Below are 15,417 nucleotides of genomic sequence, written 5' to 3' on the forward strand. Positions count from 1 at the left end.
AAACTGTATGCATTTAATTTACAGTGTAGATTTTTCATTTTTCACAAGTCAGATTTTAGGGAAGCAACATATATCATATACAGTATAAGCATCTGTAAATCTAAAAATGTATGCCCTAAAATTGACCCCAGAATCCCGGGTCGACTTATTTACAGACCAGTGTGGGAATGTGACAGCAGCTCTTTCAAATTCCCCCATGTGGGATGTGTGGGAGAACAGTTTTTTTCATCGCTCACTTTTGATTTGTCAGCAACTTATAGCTGTCCTATCAATCAGGTCCTACTTGGTGTTCAAAAGTTACACATTCAACTGAAAGTCCTCAGTGAAGATTTTCACACAGCATCATTATATCGTTCCTTTATCGTCCCAAAGTGTAGTGGAATCGTCTTAACAGATAGACGATTCCTAAAGATTTTCACATGAGGCTGTTAGTTTTCTTAAATCGTTGCTAAATCATTCTTAAATCATTGCTGTGTCCAGTGTGTGAATGTAACTGTTTGAAATGGCTTTGCAATCATTTATTGCTGAATTCTGATATATCAACGTTTTATGAACACTAACAGCCTCATGTGAAAATCTTTTGGAATTGTTTATCTGTTAAGACGATTCCATTACACTTTGGGATGATAAAGGAACGATGTAATGATGCTGTGTGAAAATCTTCAATGTTTTGGGCAGTTTCTTGTCAATGGCAAAGGCAAGTTCTTACTCTGTAAACATATATTATTATGGTATTCACAAAGAGTTGGTTGCTACAGTGATACAGTCCGTCCTTGCCTTATGCGGGAGATCCGTTCCGGATCCTGCTGCGTAAGGTGAATTCCGCCTATGCTCGAGCCCCATTGGAAACAATGGGGCTCGTGTGCAGCGGCGCGGCGGTGCGGGAGCGCGCGGGGCGCAATGGGAGCGCACGCCCATTCAATTGAATGGGACGCGCCGCCCCTTCCACCCTGCGTGCGCCCCGCGGCTTGAGCATGTATGCTCAAGGCCGCGTATGGCGTGCCCGCGTATGGCGCGGGCGCGCTGTAATAAAATAAATACAGAAATAATCAAATGGAACTTATTTTTGTGGAGGAGAGAATGAATACAGAGTACATCACTATCATTTGTTTTGGTACAAGCAAATATGCTTCATTACAGTGAAATATTTCCATTTCACTGATTAATGACACAAAAGCTTCACTGTTCACAGGATATCACATTTGATCTAGATTTAAATGCTTTCTCATCAGTAGCGCCCCCCCCCCTTTTTTTTTTATGAATTAGCTTTTTGGAACACTGCAAGATTTACGTCTGAGTGAACATGCCTAAGAGAATGTGATAGATTCCTTGCAATAATACCACAGACATACAAGCAAACCAACAGAGTTTTTGATGGTACCATCAGTTTATAGAGTTTGTGTAAAATGCCATTTGGCACAATTTATTCTAAACACCAGTCATAATCAACTAGATCCATATCCCATTGCACCACCCTCGCCATACCCAATCTTATTTGATTTCAGATGTTAATCAGGCTACTCTTTGGGATGGGATACCACCAAGAAATATCTTCAGGTAGGGCCAGTTAAGAATCCAGCCTGAAAACCTGCAGAACCACTGCTGTTGGTCAGCAGACAATACTGGAATAGATGAGTATTTGGTGTAAAGCAAATCCCAACTATCCAAATGAACTGTAACATATAGTTTTGCAACAGGATCTATATTTTAGTTTCCCAAACGGATTGTGGCCATGTATTCTATCCAGCTTAATACCATGCATAATTATATTTGTCCCATCATCAAGTAATCACTACCGTTCTTGGAATAATAAATGATTTGTAAGAGCCCTATCTTTTAGCTAAGCAGGCTTCTCATTTCCAACCCCACTTGCTTTCCCAGGCATTCATGAAAGCAAAGTGGGATAAAATTTGTGTCCCACAAAGCCAGAAGCAATGATGCATCTTGGAACTGCGGAGTCTGAAGATGTTGGCTGTTTTGGATTTATGTAAAATTGTCTCCACAGTGTGAATCACTTATTGCCATAATAGTTGCTGATTGGAAATCTGCTGATCATTAAGGCTACAAATTTCATCTCAGGGCATGAAGCGCTGTGGTTTTCCGCATCAGTCGCTCAGTTAGTGGGGAATTTGGTCTCAGTTCATCACGTTCAATAAGGAGGCACCTAAAGAAGAAAAATGTAATCTTTATCTTAAAAACCGTATTTTGAGGTTCAAGTGTCTTTTGACAGGTCACCCAGACATCCCACCACTACAAAAGAGCTGGAGTCATCATATTATTACTGCTGCTTTACTTCCACCAACTAGACTTTAAACCAGTTCTGAATAAAACCCACGTTTTCATGACAATAACGCTAAGATGAACAGATGTGAGGAACATGTGGCTCCCCCTATACTGTACTCCAGTTCCTATCAGCCCTAGCCAACAGAGCTGATGTTGAGAAAAATGTGCAAATATAAGAGTGACATGTGTCTCCTCTTTTAATTTAGACAAGAGAACAATCATAGTCTGGAGATACCATCAGAAACTGCAATTTATCAACCATCAGAGATTGCAGCTTATCAACATTAGATTTTTTTTTTCCTGAGTAGGATACCCTGTAAGACAGGAAAAAGCAGGATCTAGCCCCCAGATGAGACTAGACTACAATTCCCTGCAACACAAACCAGCATAACAAATGGTGGTGGATCATGGGAGCCCAACAACATCTGGTGGGCCACACTTCGTTCACCCTCAGAGTACATACTTTTTTCTGGATTCATTACACTGTGATAATGTAATGTTTGAGTTACAGAACCACATCATATGGCTAAGTGCTGACAACTTATGTGATAGGTATCACAGCAGCACTATGGAACCCATAGAAAAGGAGAGCCAGGCTGCTTGGTTCTCTGAAGTCAAGAACTGATTTGCAGGTGCTGTGCAACAGGAAAAATCAGAGTGACCACAAAGCCTAAATGGTAAAGCCATGCTGACAAAAACAGCTTGCTAAGTTCCCTGTGATTTTAAGCTCAAGACATACTGTACAAAACATTCTGAGCCATGTTCCAAAAAATCTTGACATGTTCTGTTAATAGCTAAAACAGAGTTTGGAAATAGTGCTTGTTTCTGAGTGGTAAATTGCTGTGGCTGGCATAGCTTTTTGTTGCACTGTTGCTGCCACAGTGTGTCTTTACACAGTTGGATTCACAGCTTGCTTGAAATGGAACCCTAGGATTCCAAGCCAGAGTCCATCTGACATGTGTTGTCAGCCTGCTGAGTTCAGTTTCTTATCAGACTCCATAAATGAGCTTTAAAGGAGTAAAGACTCATCTTGGTCTGCCTCTATGATATACAAAAAATACTGGAGAGGACATGCAACATTGCACCAGCACTCAACACAAAAGAACACCCCCATGCAACTACTTTTGATGGTGTAGAACAGCAGGCTATGGAAGCATAACTGATGTAAACTTCCTGCCTATTACTTAGTCTCATGGAAAGCAGGGGTTATGGGCTCTGTTTCTGCACTGCAAGAATATGCATCTTCCCATGGGGGACACAATCATTTTCCCACTATGGAAATATAGTGAAATATAGCAAGAGGCAAAAGATGTAAACCACTCCTGCTTCCCACTTCTGCTGCTTTTCTGGAATGTTAAGAATGGCTCATGTGTATGACTCCTTCACTGCTGGATGAATGCCCAATATCCAACAGTTCATCCTACACCATTGTTAAAATATTAGAGTTACTCTTCAGAAAATGATGCTGGGTGAGGCTTCAAAGAGATTTGTGAGTATCTATGAAAAAAATAAAGGCTTCTCCCTGCTTCAAAGTCCAACACCTCTTCTCACCACTTTTCCTTGTAGGGGTGATGGAAAGTGGGAAGGCAATGACAGGTAGGAAGATAAATGTTTTCAAACCAGCACCTGTGTGAGCTGAGGACCATTACACAAAGGGATACTGGCCGCAAAACAAGCAAAACATGGTGTCTGTATTATAAAGTGTCTGAATTGACAGTGTAATAACTAGTAATGTTTTTTTGGAATTCTGCCCATGCTGTACATTATTTTTTATTTAATTAATATTACTATGGGTGTCTGGGCAGTCTTCCCACATCGCCAAAGACCTAGAATACAGGAATAAAGATCAACCCAATAATGACAGGAAGCTAACTAGAGGCAACAGCTTTTCGTCCCAACCCTACTGTTCAAAGAAAATGCCTAGAGAAGACTCTTTGCCCTGTAAATTGCTTGAAAAGAAAATGGATACATCCTGAAGAATTGGTTTTCAAGTTTCAAGAAAAGGTGGGGTCAAGGAGAAAGCTGTCCTGAGCTTCATTTGGAATAAAGGATAAGGATGGGTAGGATAACAGGCAACTGTCAGGGTTCTGAGATCTATATATTGTTGTTATGTATGATGTCAGAATCTCAGGATCCTGCCATGTATTGTTCTGTACTTCTGATATGTATGGGGAAAGGGTATGGGGCATGTAGTACTGTATACATGTATCATTGCGCAGAGGTCTTTTGCAAGGGGTGGCTATGTAGTGAGAGCAGGAAGTGATATAAGTGTTAAACTGTTTGTTACAGCATGGAAGAATGAGACCTGCCTGAGGAATAGGAAGGGGGGTGTTGTGGAATATCTGGTCTTTGTCCTGGGAACAAAGGATGAAAGGGTGCCAAATTGGTGGGGTGGAGTCAACAATTTCAGATATCTTTATTATACTACGCTATGTCCTGGTGCCCCTAGTTCTAACCAAAAAGCCTATCAGGAAGCCTATGGTCCTCTGGGAGGAATTTACTACAACCCTTAAAGACCAGGTTGGCGGCCACCTCCCAGAGGACATTTTCTGCAACCGCTCCCAATTTATGGAATGGCCTGCCGGACAAGATCCATCACATTAACAATCTAGAGAGCTTTAAAAAAGCCATTAAGATGGATCTCGTCCGGCAGGCCTTCTTGGAATAAAATATTCAGCCACGGACAAGACTTTCCATCTAGTGACTCTGCCCATGATGATTGATTGTTTGGATTAGTTGGTTTTTAATCTTATATTGTTTAATCTTGTTTTAAGGGGGGGTTACTGTGTATATATAGTTGTATTTTAACTTGCTGTACGCCGCTTTGATTGCTTGGCAAAAAGTGGGATAGAAATAAAAAACTATTTTATTATTTTATTTATAGGGGGTAGTGGGTTCGCTAGCTTGCCTATAGTATTCTGTGCCATGTTTCAACAATTCTAACATCCATTTAGCTATCCTAGCACTGTGGACCTGGCCGTCCTGAACCTTTCCAGACAATATGAATTTAAACAGGGCGTGTGGGGTCTGTACGATAACTCTCGCTATAATGAATTCCCATCATGTCAGGGCCCATACTAAAGCTAAGCAGTTCTTCTCACAAGGACTAAATTTTACTTCCATGGGTGAGAGATTTTGGGATGCATAAGCCACTGCTCTATGTACTTTATTTCTCAGCTGGGTGAGGACTGCTCCTATGTGATGGTCGGCTACAGGTAGTTGGTGGGGAAATGGCTGAGTAACATCGGGGTGAACCGAAGCTGGAGCTTTGGCTAAATCTGTTTTAAAGGTTGCGAAGGCCTCTTGTTGTTCAAGTCCCCATTTCCAAATAGCTCCTTTCTTTAACAATGCATACAGGGGTTTGGCTTTAATAGCGAAGGCTTCTATGAATTCTCTAGAGAAGTTGAAGGTTCCTAAGAGTGCTCTGAGGGAAGCTACATCTGTGGGGGCAGTTAGTTTTCCAATTGTTTCTAGTCTTTGTAGGTCTGGGGTTCTACAGTCTGTCTGAAGGTTTAACCCTAAATATCTGACTTGGGTCTACACTAACTGGGCCTTTTCCCTGCTGGCCTTCAATCCTGTGTCTTGAATAAGCTCTAACACCTCTTGGGTAATGTCTGCTGTCCTTTCCTGCAAGTCAGAGTGGACCAAAATGTCATCCATGTACAACAAAACGTGGTGGCGTGAAGTGGGGCACAATTTCATCCACATTTTGACCATGTGAGCGTGGCAAATATTGGGACTGGAGTGAAATCCTTGTGAAATCCTCTTGAAGGCCATTTGATTGCCATTGAATTCAAAAGCGAACTTGTAATAGCAACTCTCATGGAGTGGGATTGAGTGGAAGGCATTGGCTAGGTCTATCACGCTGTAAAATTGTGCTCCGGCCGGATGGCTGCTAGGATCTCATTGTACTTGGCTACTATGTGGGCTACTGAGGGAGTGACCGCGTTGAGGGCTCTAAAGTCCACGGTCATTCTCCATGTGATGCCATTGGCTTTAAGCACAGGCCAAAGCAGGGAATTACATATTATTATTACATATTGATTGCAAGGGCACAATGACACCTCATTTCAGCAAACCTTCTATGGTTTTTGCTATTCCTTCTTCTGCCTCACGGGGGTAACTGTACTGCTTCTATGGGGGGGATCTTTTCCTTCTATGAACACGTATGCTCCTTTAACCTTTCCACACTCCATTTTATCCTTGATCCATACCTCGGGGAAGTCTATCATCCAGGAGTCATTTTTAATGGGGAAGAGGGGTGCTGGAGCCTTTAAGGTGGCACACCGATGGATGGCTGATATAACCAAGGGACCTTCTTCTAGTTGCCACAAGAGACTGGCTAAGTCCAGAGTCAGCCTGTATTTCTTAAGGAATCCTACTCCAAGAATCCCGTCGTCCTCTCCCTTATTCTCACATGCTCTAATTAGATCGAAAAGGGGGCCTAATTGCAGTGTAATGTCCTTCCAAATGGCAGCCTGGTGTTTTCCTTTACCAAATCCCACCAGCACCATGCTATCTATTGTCTTATGTCCAAGCACAGCCAACTTGTGGCTCAAGGTGTTAACCGCAGCACCAGAATCTACTAACATCTGTGCAGGCTTTGGCTTGTCTTGCAGTCCAATCTGTATGCTCACAGTGGGGCGTCCCCACAAATCTGGCTTAAGGGTAGCTACTATCTGTTGGCATGGCAGCTTGGGTATGGGAGCTATGTGTTGGGAACTATTCTGAGGAATGACTGCAGAAACCGGGTATGAGGGGGCCTTAATGGTTCCAGTTCTGGGGGTGGTTTGTAGCAGAGTATTACTAATCTGGGAAGTGGGGGTTTCAGCCCAAGGGATCCTAGGGTCTGCCTATGCTCTCTGCAAGCTAGGGGATTCCAGGCGTCCCTAGCCTGAATGTCCTACATTCTGGGTGTCAGAGGAAGCTATTCCCTGGGGGTTTCCACTCGTGTTCCAGCCACTTAAGGCTCGTCCAAGAGGTCCATTAGCTCAGGAATGGGTTTGCCACGTAGCTCCTCCATGGTGAAAACTAACTCTTTGAGCTGCCTACAAATGAGTGGGTTTTTGGGTTCTCTTTTCTTTCTACTGTGTTGCGTGTCTTAACAGGGTTTAAGGGTACTCCTGGAGTGCAACCTTCCGTGGGTTCATTCCCTTTAGGGGGACTCCATTGGGGGTTATAGGGAGGGGGAGTCCAAGCCTCTTGTGGCAAGGAACTATCCTTTAGGACTTTTGCCTGTGTGGCCGATTCGAAAATGCTTGGCCACTATGACACTTTTTAAACTTAACTTGCTTTGCAATTCTTTAATTCTGGCCTCACACATGGTGTGGTCAGTTTTCGCTGCTTCTTTGGTCCTTTGGGACAATATGAAGTCTGCAGCTTGTTTTGTCTGGCCTAGTTTCTAATTCTTGGATTCTAATTCTTAGTTCCACATTCTCCTTTTCTGTTCTATCTGCTCTTTGACCAGGCTCATTAACTGTTCTTGCCAATAGGATGTTCTCGGTCACCTTCTTCCTAATCTTGGTGACCAGTTCACCGATCTGCCTTTTGGAGACATTTCCCTCTAACTTATACTTCTTATACTCCTCCACAGCATCGTGTGCTATCATCCACACACCACACAACGCCAATCTATCCTTCTCTGCTTTGGGGACGCTCTTCAGTCCCTTTCTTGCTGTTTTGAGGTTGTAGGCCTCCAAGAGAGTTGAGAATGGGTCGTCAGTAAAGAACTCTCCAAATATCCATGGGTTGGGCCCCCATCAAACATGAAAATGGCAGCAATATGCCCATGGATGTCAGGATGACTAAACTGAGAGTTCAAAGATATAGTCGTGTTAGTCTGTAGAATCAGTATGTAGAGAGGTCTTGTAGCATCTTTCAGTTAGCATCAAAGGTGCTACAAGATCTTTCTACATACTGAATTGAGACTTTGGCTCCATCATGAGAAGAAGGCATGATTCATTAGAAAAAGACAATGATGCTGGGAATGATGGAGGTCAGTAGAAAGAGAGGAAGACCACACGGCAGATAGTTAGATATGATCTGGGACGCCAGAGGCCTGAGCCTGCAGAACCTGAGCAGAGCAGTTGAGAACAAGGAATCTTGAAAATTAATCTTGGAAATGTCTCATTCACAGGGTCACAATGAGTTGAGATCAATGTGAAAGCAGTTAATAACATTTTTGGAGGGCACAAAGAAGTACCTCAGTCAGCGTCTCTGCCTTCCTGGCCTTGCTCTACCTCCAACAATTTTCTCTAAATCTCTTACTTGAACCAGCTTCAGGTCTGCAGAGAAACAATCTCCTGGTCCTCTAAACTCTCTGATAGCTGATCCCACCTGGCATATTGTGTCCAGTTCTGGGCACCACAATTCAAAAAGGACATTAAGAAACTGGAGCGTGTCCAAAGGAGGGCGACCAAAATGGTGAAGGGTCTGGAAACCATGTCCTATGAGGAACAACTTAGGGAGCTGGGGATGTTTAGCCTGGAGAAAAGAAGGTTAAGAGGTGATATGATAGCCCTGTTTAAATATTTGAAGGGATGTCATATTGAGGAGGGAGCTAACTTGTTTTCTGCTGCTCCAGAGAACAGGACCAGGAACAATAGATGCAAGCTACAGGAAAAGAGATTCCACCTCAACATTAGGAGGAACTTCCTGAGAGTAAGGGCTGTTTGACAGTGGAATAAACTCCCTCGGAGTGTGGTGGAGTCTCCTTCCTTATAGGTCTTCAGATAGAGGCTGGATGGCCATCTGTCGGGGATGTTTTGATTGAGATTTCCTGCATGGCAGGGGGTTGGACTGGATGGCCCTTGTTGTCTCTTCCAACTCTACGATTCTATGATTCTAAGTACAATTGCATGTCCTCGGCCTCTATTTTGACCAGCTAACTTAGCATGGTACCAGCCCCACCTCCATGCACTAATTCTTTTTATTTTTCTTGTGGAAGCAGTAGAATGAAGTACGCCAGAAAAAATCTGTTTTAAAAGTATATTTAAGTATCTCCAACTTGCCTGGAGTGTCTTAGTGGAGCTCATGTTTGCAATGTGTCTCCATCCTCCCCCTCCTTGCTTCTCTTTCACCACAAGCTCTACATCATACCACAAAGAGGCAGGATGAGGCAGCCACTCTTCCTCCTTGCTCTCTCGTTGCTTAGATCAGGAGTAGGCTATGTGTGGCCCTCGAGACAGTTGTAAAACTTTTTTGCACATCTTTGCCTCAAAGGCCCTCTAGAGGTGTATGCATTTTGCCACATTTTGCTCCCAAAGGGTATTTTAAGCTAGGAAAGATTTTTTTCAAAATGGGAATTAAACTGGAAGTGATGTCCTGTTATTTTTATTTTTTGGGGAAAAAAAGGTTCCTCCCGGACTTAAAAACATAGTAAAAATGTCCTTAGGAGTATTGGGGGCATTTGGGGGCAAAAAGGTTTTGGTTATTGATGTGGGGAGCAGCATCCCCAAAGGTTCCTAGGGTGGTAATGTGCACCTCCCCAGCACATTATGTGTTTTGCGATGGTCTTAGGCAATCCCTGTGAAATGGTCGTTCGGCCCCCAAAGGGGCCAAAACCCACAGGCTGAGAACCGCTGGCTTAAAGGGACAAGGGGTTGTTTATCTGCATACCTGGGGCTGGCTCAGGTGTGAGATTTGGAACAAGTGGTTGGAGCCAGAAGGATATAGGGATGGAAGAGGGACTGACTGACTGCTGATGAACACCCCAAAGACAAACTGAGGAATTTGCTTCACCTTGTGCTGAACTAATGTGGCAATCCCATCCCACAGCTACAACTGGATTGCATTTTTCTCAGCATTTGCAAGTTGTAATATGCATTAGCCACCTGGGTGAGCTAAAGAGCATTTTCCTGATTTTTTTAGCAGCAGTAACTTACTAGTATTGAGTAACTCAGCAGTCTGGATGCTGTAACAGCTATGATGAATAAGTACTGTAGTTCCTTTCAAAAAGTAACCAGTAAAATGACTGCCAGCATTTGGGATAGGGATATAAACCTTTGTTTGTGTTGTTCTTGCATGTAAGAATGTGAAATTGTAATTTTTCAGTCAATCTTTTTTCTCCTTGGTTGTGGAATGGCAAATCATTCTCTGTCTTGAGATAGGTTTATAATTGCAACCACAAATTTTATACAGATTGCATAAATGACACAAATTCTGTCATGCTCCATGTGGAGGTATTCCCTGGAGAAAGAGAGCCAGGACAACGTTCCCCAAGTAGAAAGCTCTGCATCTCAGTCCCTCAGATGGTTGCCTCTCTCTAGAATCTGAAGACTGGGGCTCTGGAGAGAGGACCTACCTCCTCATGATGAAATTGTCTTGGAGACTTTATAGTTATAATGGAAACCTGGTGGGATGACACCTATGATTGGACTGTTACATTTCAATAGAGTATAGTCTATTGAAAAAGAATAGATGTATCAGAGAAGGATGGCGAGTCAAAGGTCCAAAACACAATGGAGAAATCATCCAGTTTGGGACCGCTTTAACTCCTGGGAATTGTAGTTTATTGTTGCCCCAGAGTTCTTTAACCAAGAAGGCTAAATGTCTCTCAAAACCTCCCTCACAAAAGTTCCCAGAATTCCCTAGCATTGAGTCAGGACAGTTAAAGTGGTTTCAAACTGGATTATTCCTGCAGTGTGCTTTGGACCATAGATAAATCCAGTTATACAGGAATCAGTGAGTGGATCAGTTGAAACCATTTAAGTAAAAATAAATGGAGAAATAAATAAATAAATGCAGCATTGTGGCAGGACTTTACTACAGGCCAGCAAAGCAAGAAGAGATGGTAAACAAGGGAACAAATCTCAAAAATCTCAAAGATGCAAGAATTAATAGTTATGAGGGACTTCAATTACCCTGGTAGAATTCAAAGCCATGGTTGTGTGTAGAATCAGTACACAGAGAGATCCTGTGGCACCTTTGAGACTAACCAAAAGAAAGAAATTGGCAGCATGAGCTTTCGTAGACTTCAGTCTACTTCCTCAGACGCATTTGGTGGAGTGGAAGCCAGGTACAAACATATATATGCTATTGGTATGTGAGACTGTCAATTCAAATTACAAATCCTCTGTGTATGGAAATGAAGTTGCAGCCCAATTTTAATTATGCTTGTTAGTGCACAAAGACATAGGAAGCTGGTCTTTGTGCATGGAAATGAAACGGCAGATCCAGTTTTGCAATGGGACTAGCCTGTGGTGAGGGGGATAGATGAATGTAGGGCACCCCCATGAAGATGGGGTCAGATAGTGTTGAAGTGCACATCATGTGTCAGGAAACCATTGTCTTTGTTCAATACATTGCAGAGGGACTGTAGTTTGTGGATGAATTCTAGTTCAGCTGTTTCTCTTTCCAATCTACCTTTGTAGTTCTTTTGTTCAATGACCGCTGTTCTGAGGTCTGAGAGGGAAGGCCCAGGGAGACTGAAGTGTTCTGCCACCGTTTTTTGTGTATTCCCATCCCTAATATCGGATTTATGTCCATTTATCCTCTGGAGCAGGGACTGGCCTGTTTGCCCAATGTAGAGTATTGAAGGGTATTGCTGACACAGTATAGCATAGATCACACTGGAGGATGAGCACGTGAAGTTCCCCTAATATTATGGGTGATACCATTAGGTCTTGTGATGACATTTCCTGGATAAATGTGTGAGCAGAGTTGGCATTTTTGGTTTGTGGCAAAGCTTAGTACCTGTGTCCTGGTATCTGCCAGGAGACTAATGTCCGTAATACAGTGAAGAAATAATCCATTTTGAGACTGCTTTAATTGCCCTGGCTCAGTGCTAGGGAATCCTGGGAATTGTAGTTTATTGTGGCACTATAGCTCTCTGACAGAGGCGACTAAATGTCTCACAAAACTACAGTTCTCAGAATTCCCTAGCTTTGAGCCAGGGCAGTTAAAGTAGTTTTGAACTGGACCTAACTCTAAGAATAGGCTCACCAAGAAATTCCTGATGTACCCTGTGGATAATTTCTTAGGCAGAGGAAGAAACAAAGGGATTGGCAATTCTAGGCTTGACCCTAAGCAATAGAGAGGAGTTGCTCAAGGGAAGCAAACTAGTGGGTACTTTAGGGGGAAGTGACCATGTTATGCTATAATTCACAATTGCGGGACAGCGCAAAGAAGAGTATAGTCAAACATAAACCTTTGGTTTCAGAAAACTTGGTTTTACCAAATTCAGGGAATTGCTGGATGAAATCCCATAGCTAGATATGCTAAAAGAAAAAGACACCCAGCAAGGGAGGGAGTTCTTGAAAGAGGAATTACAAACAACACAATCACGACAATCACATGGAAGAAGAAAAATGGGGAACATATGAAAAAGCTAATGTGGCTGTACAACTGCCTCGAAGAGGAAATTAAAAGCAAAAAAGAGTATGCATAAAGAATAGTAGAAAGGATGAATCACCTGGGAAGAGTACAGATATGTAGCCTTCAGGAATAGTATTAAGGAAGCTAAAGCTCAGAATGAAGTAAAACAAAGAGGTGAAGCAGATGGCCCACCAGGAGTGGTGACTGAACGGCCCGCTTCCAAAGCAGGTCACCACTGCCAAGCCAGTTGCCACCAGGAGCCAGATTATTTTGGCTGCTTTTTGATCCGGTCCAAAGGACCCGATCATGGTGTTGGAATGCCTTCTGTCTGCTTTGGGGGTTTGCATCATATGAATGCTATGCCCCCAAAGCATCTGGAAGCTGCTTTTGGCCCGTGCATTTCATAGAATCATAGAGTTGGAAGAAACCGCAAGGGCCATCCAGTCCAACTCCAGTCCAACATCATATGAATGCTATGCTCCCAAAGCATCTGGAAGCTGGCCTGTGCATTTTGGGCCTAGCTTAGCAAACAAGGAGCAACAAAATGACAGGCTGTACACCAGTAACTGTAGTTCTGAAGGTGGGTAGGGCTACAATCAAAATGCTTCTACTTGATTCTAGAACAGTGGTTCCCAACCTGTGGGTCGGGACCCCTTTGGGGGTCGAATGACCCTTTCATGGGGGTCGCCGAAGACCATTGGAAAACACCTATTTAATTACAGTTATGAAGTAGCAACGAAAATAATTTCATGGGTTTGGGTCACCACAACATGAGGAACTGTATTAAAGGGTCGCGGCATTAGGAAGGTTGTGTACCACTGTTCTAGAAGGTTCTGAATAGTGCTCTGTGTAGGCACAGGATGACCCATTTGTGAGGCACAGAGACCATGAAGAAAAAATGATTTTCTCAGATATATTCGATGTGGGATTTATAGTCCAGAGAAAGCCATAGTTACTCAAAGATAGGGCTAAAATCTGGGAATGCTTAATCTGCTTCTGTAACATTAAAGTGAAATGTAAAAGGAACAAAACATCAAAAAAGCTTTAAAAAATTGTAGAATTTATTCTGTAAAACAGTAAATTTTGAAATACAACAGTAATAGTATAATCGGGAGATGCTAATTAGAGAGACATACAACAAAAACCACCTAAACTTCACAGTAGCTCAAATATTTAGCACATTTTTAAATTCAAGGCACATTTTAAAATTCAGCACTGTGCAAGTATTCCAAAATTATTAGGTAACAATCGTAATTATGGAAACAAAGAAAAACATCTGATTAACCTTGACTACAAGGAAGATAGTGGGAGGATGGATTTACAACCATTGCATGCCAGTTCAATATCATTTCAATGCAGAAATAGTCAATTAGAGGTGTAAAACACTTCTGACCCAGTTCTGTCAAATCATTTTTGTATATTGTTAACATATATCATACTAATAGAATTAAATCTTTTCAGGCCTTAATTGCTGATCTTCATTTAGCCAACTTTCTCATGGACAGGGTGAAATTGTTAATAGGGATACATGCCGAATAGTAGAAATGCTCATATGAAATAAGTGTTTACCAAGGTAATAATATACTGAATGTCTAAAGCTCACCAAGAGCTCTCTCTGTTGTTGATGGTAAAAAAGTTTGAAGCTATGCATATTTTCTTTCTGTCTTTGGTAGTGCAAACCAAATGTATGACCTGAGTCCTGCTGATAGTCCCAACTCAGGTAGTCCCACTGAAGCAATAGATGAATGGTGAACCACTACTTAAATCCCATTGACTTAATGGTTTGGCTTTGGTTGTGACTTCAAATAGAATTTGGGCCTAATTTTACTTTGGTTGCACCATCCTTTGGAGATCGTTGTTCCAATCCAGAAATATTCCTGTCCTGAAGATTTCATCTGCATATGCTAAGAATGCTCAAGAGTTCCTCTGCATATGCACCCATCATCATATCCAGCAAACTTAAACCACCTTGAGTACTGAAAATTACTTTAGTCGTTAATCTAGACCTATGGAATCCAACAAGAAATCACGGCCGCCTCGCTGCGGGGCAGGCCGTTTTGCCGAAGAATCGGCAAGAAACTACAAGCCCCAGAATGCTCTGGGGCTTGCCCGGCTCCCTATTGGTGCGCGGGGCGGAAGGGGCGGCCCTTCCGCCCCGCGACGCTCTGGGAGCCGGACTTTGTGGTGCGGGACTTCCGGTCCTCCAGGGCAGCTCATTGGTTGGGCTGCCCTGGAGGAGGAGCCCCGCACTGCACGTTGGAGGGGGCGGGGCCTAGGCCTTTATTAGGCCGTGTTGTTGGCCCTGTCCCCTCAGTCGGCGCTTGGCTTCGCACGGAGCGGAGCCAAGAAGGAAGGGAGGAAGACTGGAGTAGCTTCCTCCCGAGTCTTTCCTCCCTTCCTTGGAGCCGGCCGGGGCCGGGGTAAGTGGGGCGGTGTGGTGGGGGCGGTTGGTCCTCCCCCATCCCCGTTCCACTGGGGCCATTAGCCCCGGTCCGCGGCTCCGTCGCCGACGGACCCAGTGGGGGGGGTCCTCGTGGCCGGTTGAGGCCTGGCCTGCGGGCGCGGCGGCCATCTTTTCTTCCCCCTCGGGGGATTTTGGTACATCTGCAGTTTTGGTTTTGGCGGGAAAAATCCGCCATTTTGTTTTGGCGGGAAATTCCGCCATTTTGTTTTGGCGGGAAAATCTGCCATTTATAATCAATGTGAGGCACTATCTGTGCTGCAATTGCCAGGCCTTGTTTTTATTAAAGAGACTGCTTGCAAGCTTTGTTCTTGTTTAGACTTCGGACATTGCACTTTGTTTTGGGTGCCCTCTGTTCA

Source organism: Sceloporus occidentalis, unplaced genomic scaffold (assembly GCF_023333645.1).
Source record: "Sceloporus occidentalis isolate IW3139 unplaced genomic scaffold, rSceOcc1.0.p SCAF_5, whole genome shotgun sequence".
Taxonomy (NCBI): Eukaryota; Metazoa; Chordata; class Lepidosauria; order Squamata; family Phrynosomatidae; genus Sceloporus; species Sceloporus occidentalis.